Consider the following 8,816-nt stretch of genomic DNA (forward strand, 5'->3'; position numbering starts at 1 on the left):
CTTTCTTTCTTTCTTTCTTTCTTTCTTTCTTTCTTTCTTTCTTTCTTTCTTTCTTTCTTTCTTTTCTTTCTCTCTCTCTCTTTCTTTCTTTCTTTCTTTCTCTCTCCTTTCCTTCCTCCCTTCCTTCCTTGCTTCCTTCCTTGCTTCCTTCCTTCATCTCCTTCATGTTTTTAAACTTTTCGAACACAGGACACACAGCACTGTGCAATAGATGATCAAGTGCGATATAGTTTGTAGGACTACAATTTTATACTTGTGCTTCTCAAAAGCCCCAATACTTAGCAGGATATATGTTGGGACAAGCAGTCCCAAGAAGGACTGCCAATTGCTTAAAATCACTTTTGATTTTAGCTGTCATTGGTTCTGTTGACTGAGGCCTCTTTAGTACATCTCTTGCATTTAAAACTATAAATTAGGTTATGCAAATCTGAAAACATTTCATACCAATTAATAAGACTTAAATTCAGCTGCTCAGTTTCTTTCATTAAGGTAGTTTGAAATTCTGTATATTTTTTCTATTCATTATTCAAGCGGCTGTACCAGATTTGCCTAGCTGAGATTGTCATTACTTCTTAAAAAAAATGGGATAACAAAATGTGAAAAATAGCCCAGAACCCAGCAGTTTCTGATGAAACATTCTCTGCAATGACATAGTTAAGATGGAGCAAATACAGCTGCACACAGGAATACACCTCTTAAAACATTTTAATAGCAAAAACGATTGAAGTAGTTTTACTGCAAAGTTATCCATTCTTTAAGAGGATTGGAAACCTGCCATTGTACTATACTGGATTTTACTCCAAAATAAACTACAGTCAGCACAGCTGGAGGTGATAGAAGTATGTCCAGGCTAAATTCTTACTCCCTGCCCTCCATCCCAGCTGTTAAATCTTTCTATTCCTTTTCCTTTCACAGCATGTACCACTGGATAGTTTCTAACCTCTCCTCTCTGCAGAGTTCCTCAGCTCTCCTCACCCTGTATTTAAAAAGAGCTGATATAATTTGATGCAAACCCTTATTTTACCAAACCTCAGCTCACATATATGTTAAACCTTACAACCAACCATACGTTTTAGCAACTCTGGTTCCTCCTGCAACACTTGTTGCATTACTATTTTGTCCTCTGAAGTAAGGATCCTGGAGGAAAAACAATCACTGGAGGTAAAACTACCAAGCACTTGCAAAGGTGTCCAAATAAAACTTGCAGTGACAATCTTAATTCCATCATGTCCTAATATTTAAATAGTTAATACCTTGTTACTTGGTGCTTAGACATTATAAATTATTACTTAATTATAACTTAAATTATATTTAGCAACATATTAAGGGACAATATTGATATAGCTATATAATGTGTTTTTCTTTTATAATTATGATTTATTATAAATTTATTGTCAAATATTATTATTAAGAAATTATAATTGTAATTTTTCTGGTTTTGGCTGTGATAGAGCAAATTTCCTTCTTAGCTGATACAGTGCTGTGTTTTGGTTTTAGTATAATAATGTTGATTATTTGCTTGCTGGGGTTAAGCCACAACAGTGGCTAAGATGCTTATTTAATATAATAAACTTACATAGACACGGGTTTATGGAAAGAAATGAAAAAAACCCAGAGTTTTTGCTATCCATATGATGGTATCATCAAACAACTTGCTTGTGAGAATTTTACAAAAATCCTCCAAAGGTTACAAAATGGCACTTACTGTCTCCAAGCAGATTTTCTCTTTAATGTCATTCCTGTAAAAACATCTGCAACTCTGTTTCTTCGAACTTTCTCTTTTGCTTTTTTTTTCGTTTTCATTATTTTATTTTTTTACACTTTTACAGTTCTCTGCTCCACTAGGACAATTTATTCAGCTGGGCCATTTGAAGACTAATGCACTTAATGTTCTGCACGATAAAACAAACATAAACAGCTGGCATGATTATTGCATTAGTGAAAAGATCATCTTTTATTTTACTGTGTTAAAAGCAAAAGCAGTTCCATTTATGAACATACAATATAACCTTGGCACTTTCCCCCCAATAAAACCAACATTTTGTTAAGCCAGATACTATTATTTTTCACATAAATGTATTTTAATGACGTTAAGGAGGAGGAGATAAAGCTCAATCGGTTTCTGCCACTGAGGCACAGTTCACAAACAAGTAAAACCCTGCAGAATAAATCAGGACAATGCTGGTTACTGCTTTGCAACAGGGATAATAAATACGGAAAAGCTGCTGGTCGGGACAGGAAATCTCCTGGCTAAATGCAGCTGGCTGAGGGACATGGATCTATGCAACAGCCTCTGTTTCTCTTCCAGGGGAGCTTTATAGAGAAAACAGGCATCTTCACAGGCAGGCACTGCGGAAAAGCAGATACCCTCAGGATACACAGAGCTGGAGGGGAAAGCAAGCAGCCGCAATCTCTGTGTCCATCTCAGGTGAGCAGAAGAAAGAGAAGCAAAAAGAGAAAGAGAAATAAAAAAAATCCCAAACAAAACCCCAAAGCCAAACCAAAAAAACCCACCCTAAAAAAGCCGGAATTCAAACCCATCAACGAGCAGCTGATAAAGCCATTCCCGTTTCTCATTTCCCACGAGGGGTCGCGGTGGCGCCGCAGGGACAGCCCGCGGTGGCGGCGGCTCTGCCCGCCCCGCTGTGAGGGAAGGGCCGCGCAGGGCCCGCCCCGCCGCTCCCCGCAGTCCCTGTCCCGCTCCTGGCGCCGGGACTGCCCTCGGGCCGCCACCCCCGCCCGTGTCCCCGCGCCCACGGGCCACACGGGCCGGCTCCCGGAGCCGGGGGGGCTCTGAGCCAGCCCTCCCTGTCCCTTCCTATTGGCAGACGGTGGCTTGAGGCGAGGAGTTCCGTGCTGCCTTCAGCTCCTCTCTGCTGACAGAGAGGCGCCCCGGAGCGGGTGGGGACGCAGCACGATCTGGGGGGCAGCAGATGGCATCCTGCTGGCAGATAAGGTGCCAGCTCTGTCCCGTTCCTTTCACTGAACCTGGAGGTGCCACCGGAGTGCTCTGCCCTCAGGTGTGGGCTGACAGCTTGAACAAGACCCCTGGCAGCGGGAAGGTACCAGCACAAACATACGTGTGTGAACATGGGATACGACATCCAAAGGATGCATGTGTAGGGCAAGGAAGGGCACTTGTTGGCTCAATCTGACTTGTCAAATGTTGAATGCAAATTTGCTAGAAAGGTTTGTTTACTACTTGATTTTAGCCCAGGAAATACAAATGTATCTCAGGGCTTTTTAGATGTGCTTAAGTACAGATTCACTAATGATCAAAGAAAGCTCATCTTGTAGGAATGCATTGCTGAGCTGTGAAATTGACACGTATCTCAGGAATTCTGTTCCTCTGCCCAGTTATATCACCTTGCAGTACAAGACAAGATCCTTTGCTTCCAGCTACAGTGGCTGTCCCTCTCCACCCTGTTTTATATCCCAGAAAGGCTAGACCAGAGTCCCTCACCAACAAAACTGTCTTCATCAATACTCCAAGGACAGCCCTGCAGCCAACAAGTTTCTGCAGTGGCCACATTCGGAGGACAGCTGTGGCAACGCAGTTTCAGAAACTGAGGGAGCACCAAGCTGCTTAGGCCTGTCTGTGAGCCCAATTCCTAACATAAACTCTCATCTTCATCTGAGCTAGCCTGTCGGCACTAACTGGCATAGATTTAGGACACTGGTGTTAAAAACCCTCTCAAGACATCAACCTGAGAAGGTTTAAGCAAGATTCTGGACTTTTTGCTTTCACAGCTGTATTCTCAGCTGCTTGAATGAACAGATAATTAGAGCTGAATCAGGTGATTTCTAACATGGAAAGGGTTTTTTAGCTGTGAGCCAGAGGCTTCATATTGTCTAAGTATCAGAAGCCAAGGGAAGAAAATTAATTAACTCGCTTTCCTGGATGTGGCTAAAATAATCCTTTTACAAATGGACTTTTGTTATTTACCCGTCAAGATTCTTGTGAAGAGAAGACATGTTCCCTGCCAGGAAGTGTCACAGATAATATGAAATGCCCAGACACTGGGCCAAGTAACCTTTAGCACTCAAATCCACCTTCCTCTGTTATCAGTACACATCTAATCCACCTCTCTTTTCCAGTCAGCTCATACACAGCTGACCGATCTATCTAAGGGAATCACCGCTGAAGGGAAATGCCCAACTGCTTTAGTTCCCTTTTGATGGGTTTTTCCAGTGGGGGTTGGGGATGGATATAAAGAAGGTGGTAAACCCTAAGGCAAAGAAAGCAGAGAAGGCTGGCAAAGGAGAGGATATATTCTGCTTGAGCTATCAAGGATTCAAAGTGTCTTTCTGGGTTATGGAGGCATCCAGGAAAGTGAAAGCTGCAAAGAATCAATTAAACAGTGAAAAGCAACAAATTGTTTTCAATTCTTTCTAATCTTAGATCTCAGTTTGTTGAGTCTTATTTTAAACCCCAAGGAACGTGCAACACAGACAGAAAATTCAGGGTGTCCAAGACTTTCTTACCAGTCTGGAATCCAAACTGCAACTCCAAGCTTCAGACTACTCCTATTGCAGTTTGTGCAATGGAAAAATCTGCAGGAGAGCCTGAAATCTACGTTCAACCACCCTGACAGACGCGTTTGAAAGTGAAACAAAGGCACTCATGTTCAGATGCTTCTGTTTCCAGACTTTGTCTCTTTTAATCTTCCATACACTGAGTAATGTATTTTGGAAAATTTTCCTCTGGTCAAATATGGGCTGAAATTATGAAACCACACTTTTCTTGCTTTAAAGGTATTTGCATTGCTCTGGTTAGTTTGTGTGGTGAGCTCCTGACCTCGAAGCATAGGCATTACTTTATGTGAAGCCAATGGAACCTTTGGCTTCCTTAAGGATTATGGGTTAAGGCCCTACATTTGTACTGTTTTACGCCACTGTATGACCTAAATGAGATTAGAATAATAAATCCTGATTTATTATGAGGGTTTTATTTAGACATGTTTTGAGTATGAGGTCTGTGTCAGGATTAATAGTGAAATCTAACATGCCCAGGCACAGAGAAAGCCCAACAATGAAAGGACATTTTTTTCCCTTGAGAAAACTGGTTCCCAGCCCTCTGTTTGGCTTTTAACAGAGTTGCTAAATGTTGAATGGCAGAGAGATGCTGGATCCCAGAGATCATGACGTAGACCACAACTTGGAAATGAGCCCATTCCGAATCAAGGACAGAAGTATGCCATCAGCAGTATTTTCCAAGGCTAAGTACTTATGCTCTGCAATGAAGTAACATTAAAAAAAAAAAAAATCTTCAAACAAGGTTCTCAGAATCCATAGACAAACGAGAAATTATAGGCTCAGGGTTTATTGGCTAATTCATCTGTCATATTGAGAAGGCACTAGTTTAGGTGCTTGCCCTGTAGTTAAATCAGATTGCTGCATCTGTTCAAAGGAAATATCCATTTTTTTCAGCATCCTGGCCACCATGTCTCATCAAGCAATGTGACATCTTGTCATGTAATGTACCAAATTGCACTGGCCTAAGTATTAAATGCAAAGGTGTGTGCTCACACCACATAGTTAAATTTCTCTATTCTAATAGTCACATTACAAAAGGATTCAGAGGACTTTGTCTTTTCAAAAGATTATTTAAATTGAAATGAGCAGAGTGCACAGAATTGAGCTCATACTTTTGTGGGACACAAAGTGAAATAGGATGAGGTGTAAGTGTTGTGACAAACCTGGGTGAATTAAATAATGATGAATTCCATGGTATCTCTACCCTTTGCCTAATTCAGAGTATTAATACTCCCACTCTCTACCAGATACTTGGCAGATCTTGTTCAACATGAGATTTCTGTCCCACTTGTTTTTTTGAGTAGAAATAGGAAGAACTATTTACTTCAAAATGTTGTTGAGTTTTGTAATCATAGGCCTCATGGGGTGCAGAGCAAAAGAAAATGTTGAACCAGAATACCAGTTTATTTTTGTTTGTTTTGGCAAGAGGCCTGTCTATGTGACAGCCTCTCCTGGTATGTCTCAGCTGGGTTGGAACTGGATGGAATGGCCTCACAATTTTGCAGATAACTTTAGGGGAAAGCAACTTTTGAAGAAGGACAGACTTTAAAGTCCAACTATGATATTTTATTTAGTACTTCAGGTTTAAACCATGACAGCCTGGTAGTTATAAGAAACACAATCCAAGAATTCATGAAGCCTCCAAAGAATGAAAAACCTGCCCATGCAACTGAGGACAAATTTTTTGGACTGCCATAGTATAAAATCAAATATGAAGATGGTTCAGTACCTAACAAAATCTTAAGTTACTTTATTATCTTCCCTACCCGGAAGTGCATTTTTCTGCAAAGCCCTTTCTAAAAGACTTTTAGAACTACACACTGGTAAGAGTCCTGAGTTGCTGAGTGCTAACAGTCTTGCCATCAAATTCATTAACTGTCATCAAAAAACGAGAACTCAGACCTCGTTGCACAGGAGCAGGGGCAGCAGTTCAACTTGCAGAATCCGGACACTTTATGTTATCTACTTTTGTTCATTTCAAGTCAAATAGCAGTGGGACAGCCTAGATAAGCAACTTTTTGAACACTGGAGGTTCAGTGAAGTTTCTTTCTTTGACCAATGACCCTTAGAAAGAAAACAGAAACAGATCGTTTGGAATTGCCCAACATCCATAGACAGCAGCAGGACTGTGCTGAAGACCAAGAAGTGGCTGAACTTCCTAAGCACTGGAAATTTGATCTATTAAGAAGTTTCTTATAATGCTGCAATGCAGAATTTCACAACTAAGCTTTGCTCACCTATGTCAAGGACACTTGTCTGGGGCACAGTCTGTGCGACCACTGTTTTTGCTGTTCCATGGCAACACCTGACCGAGGCAGCAGCAGTTTTCCTTAGCTGTTTACATGTTCCTGCAAAGCATGGGTGGGCAATCACATCCACAAGGGCACAAAACCAACAGTTTGTTGAGTGGAAATGAATTCCTGCTCCCCTGTACATTTTACAGAATACTTCAGGCATGTGGCAGTGTTAAAATCCCGGTGCCCCTTGCGGAAGGAATGCAGTGGACGCCTTTACCCCATGTAGCAGGTTAAAGTCTGATAGCACAAGCTGTGAAGAGTTGTTATAGGTCACTGATAAAAAGCAATAGAGTGCTTATGGCCACTGTGGGTTAATGATAGCCACAAGCATAATCAGAAAGTTTGTGCTGAGAGCAGAGTGGTGGTGTGTAACCCAGTGAATTTATTAATGCTCTCCTTTGCCCTCTAGATAGTGTATGTGTGCACTGGGGTTGTGGAGACTGACAGATGCACAAGGCTGGCCTACTGGTGGAACTGAGGAAGGCTAGGAAGATGTTTTCCTTGTCTGCTAGAAGGAAGTATGTATCAATATAGGGAAAATGTTTTCCTGATCTGGGAGATGGAGCCTTCTGTAGTATGTATTGAAATATAATTTATTATATCCTATTTGTTGTATATATTTTCTAAACTCCTGTTCAGGCCATGTTTCCCATCCTTACCTAATGAACATTACAGCCTGAGTACAGACAGCTTCTCTGAAAAACTTGCTTTAGCAACTGCTTAGCTTTTCATGTCCTACCCTGGTATCAAGCAAATTCTTTTCTTTTTTCTCTTCTCTTTTCTCTTTTCTCTTTTCTTTTCTTTTCTTTTCTTTTCTTTTCTTTTCTTTTCTTTTCTTTTTTCCAGGAATTAAGCAGGATCTAGGATCATGTGCTCATTCAAAACTAAGTCCAAGTTTATTTGTGCTGAAGCCATAGAATTCTTTTTCTGCAAGCTATAACATATCTCTGCACATGTACGTGATTTTTAGTGCTTAGATATTTCTTATCCTCTCTCATCTTTGCCATACTCATTCTGTGTTCTGTACATTTCTATACATAGTCAAATTGACTGTCACCCAGTGCTGTGTATCACCCTGCTTCTGTAAGCTGTTTATCTGGGATTTCCAAGGCTGACTGCTCCTGGTAAGAGCCTTAAAATCATATCTAGAAACCTTAACCAATGGCCAGATTTACAGAAACACTGAAAACCCACAAATCCTTTTGCAGTCAATGGGACCTGAGTTTACTTAGCACCTTGAAAATCAAACTGCTTGAGTTTTGGTACCTAACCTTGACTTTGGAACACAGCTATAAGGGTTCAGTGTGGGTGTTTTTAGGGCAGAATGGGGTTCGCTTTGAGATATTTTTAAGTAGATATCCAAATGTGTATATATTGTATTTATATTATTAAGCACAAGTATAATAATTGTCTTTTTCATCAAAACAGTAGTTTTGAACTCCTCTTAGTGCAAGGCATTAACAATGGAAATCGTTATTTTGATACTGTCAGTTTCTGCATACCATGTACACTGTGCTAGTTCATTACATGGACTCTTCCACCACAGGAATCTTTTTTCACTGTTCACCAGACATGTGGGGTCCTCCCTGGGGATTGGTCTGGGTAATAAGCACTTCTTGTAATCAGCTTACTATAAATGACAGAGAAAAACATGGCAGTGCTTCAGCCATAACCAAGGGATCTATTAAAAACCTTGTTGTTTTATGGTACATGATGCTATACATGACGTAGAGATATATGAAGAATTTCGACCACACTACAAATGTCTAAACCACTCAGTTTCAGTTCCCACTTCTCACCCCCGTGAGTCAAACCCATCAGCCTGCCATAGCACCTATTAATTTATAAATTTCATCCCAAGGGCACATCTGCACACTTGTGAGAAGGCGTGTCTGGTCAGCTGTTTCCACAGTGATGGCACAAAAGCAACCGAGAAGAAAAGAACCTGTAGCTGCATGTATGCTTTGGTGAATTTAGATCTCT

At 40.8% G+C, this 8,816-nt stretch overlaps 2 long non-coding RNA genes across 2 annotated transcripts in view; one reads left to right on the forward strand and one right to left on the reverse strand.

Moving 5' to 3' along the window:
• The window catches only part of LOC121663101, a 15,370-nt gene extending 12,770 nt beyond the window's left edge, over nucleotides 1–2,600 (reverse strand). The window contains exons 1-2 of the long non-coding RNA XR_006015525.1: nucleotides 2,515–2,600; nucleotides 1,706–1,892 (exon numbers count right to left, since the gene is read on the reverse strand). This is a non-coding gene — a long non-coding RNA (uncharacterized LOC121663101). The remainder of the gene's footprint in view (nucleotides 1–1,705; nucleotides 1,893–2,514) is intronic.
• Nucleotides 2,601–2,629: 29 nt separating this feature from the next.
• LOC121663102 lies at nucleotides 2,630–7,958 on the forward strand. Its single transcript, XR_006015526.1, has 3 exons — nucleotides 2,630–3,062; nucleotides 7,243–7,351; nucleotides 7,875–7,958. It is a non-coding gene; the product is annotated as an uncharacterized LOC121663102 (long non-coding RNA).
• The last annotated feature ends 858 nt before the right edge of the window (nucleotides 7,959–8,816 follow it).

Source organism: Corvus kubaryi, unplaced genomic scaffold (assembly GCF_017639235.1).
Source record: "Corvus kubaryi isolate FWS band 111438036 unplaced genomic scaffold, C.kubaryi_AGA036_p1.0 37266, whole genome shotgun sequence".
In the NCBI taxonomy this organism is placed as follows: Eukaryota; Metazoa; Chordata; class Aves; order Passeriformes; family Corvidae; genus Corvus; species Corvus kubaryi.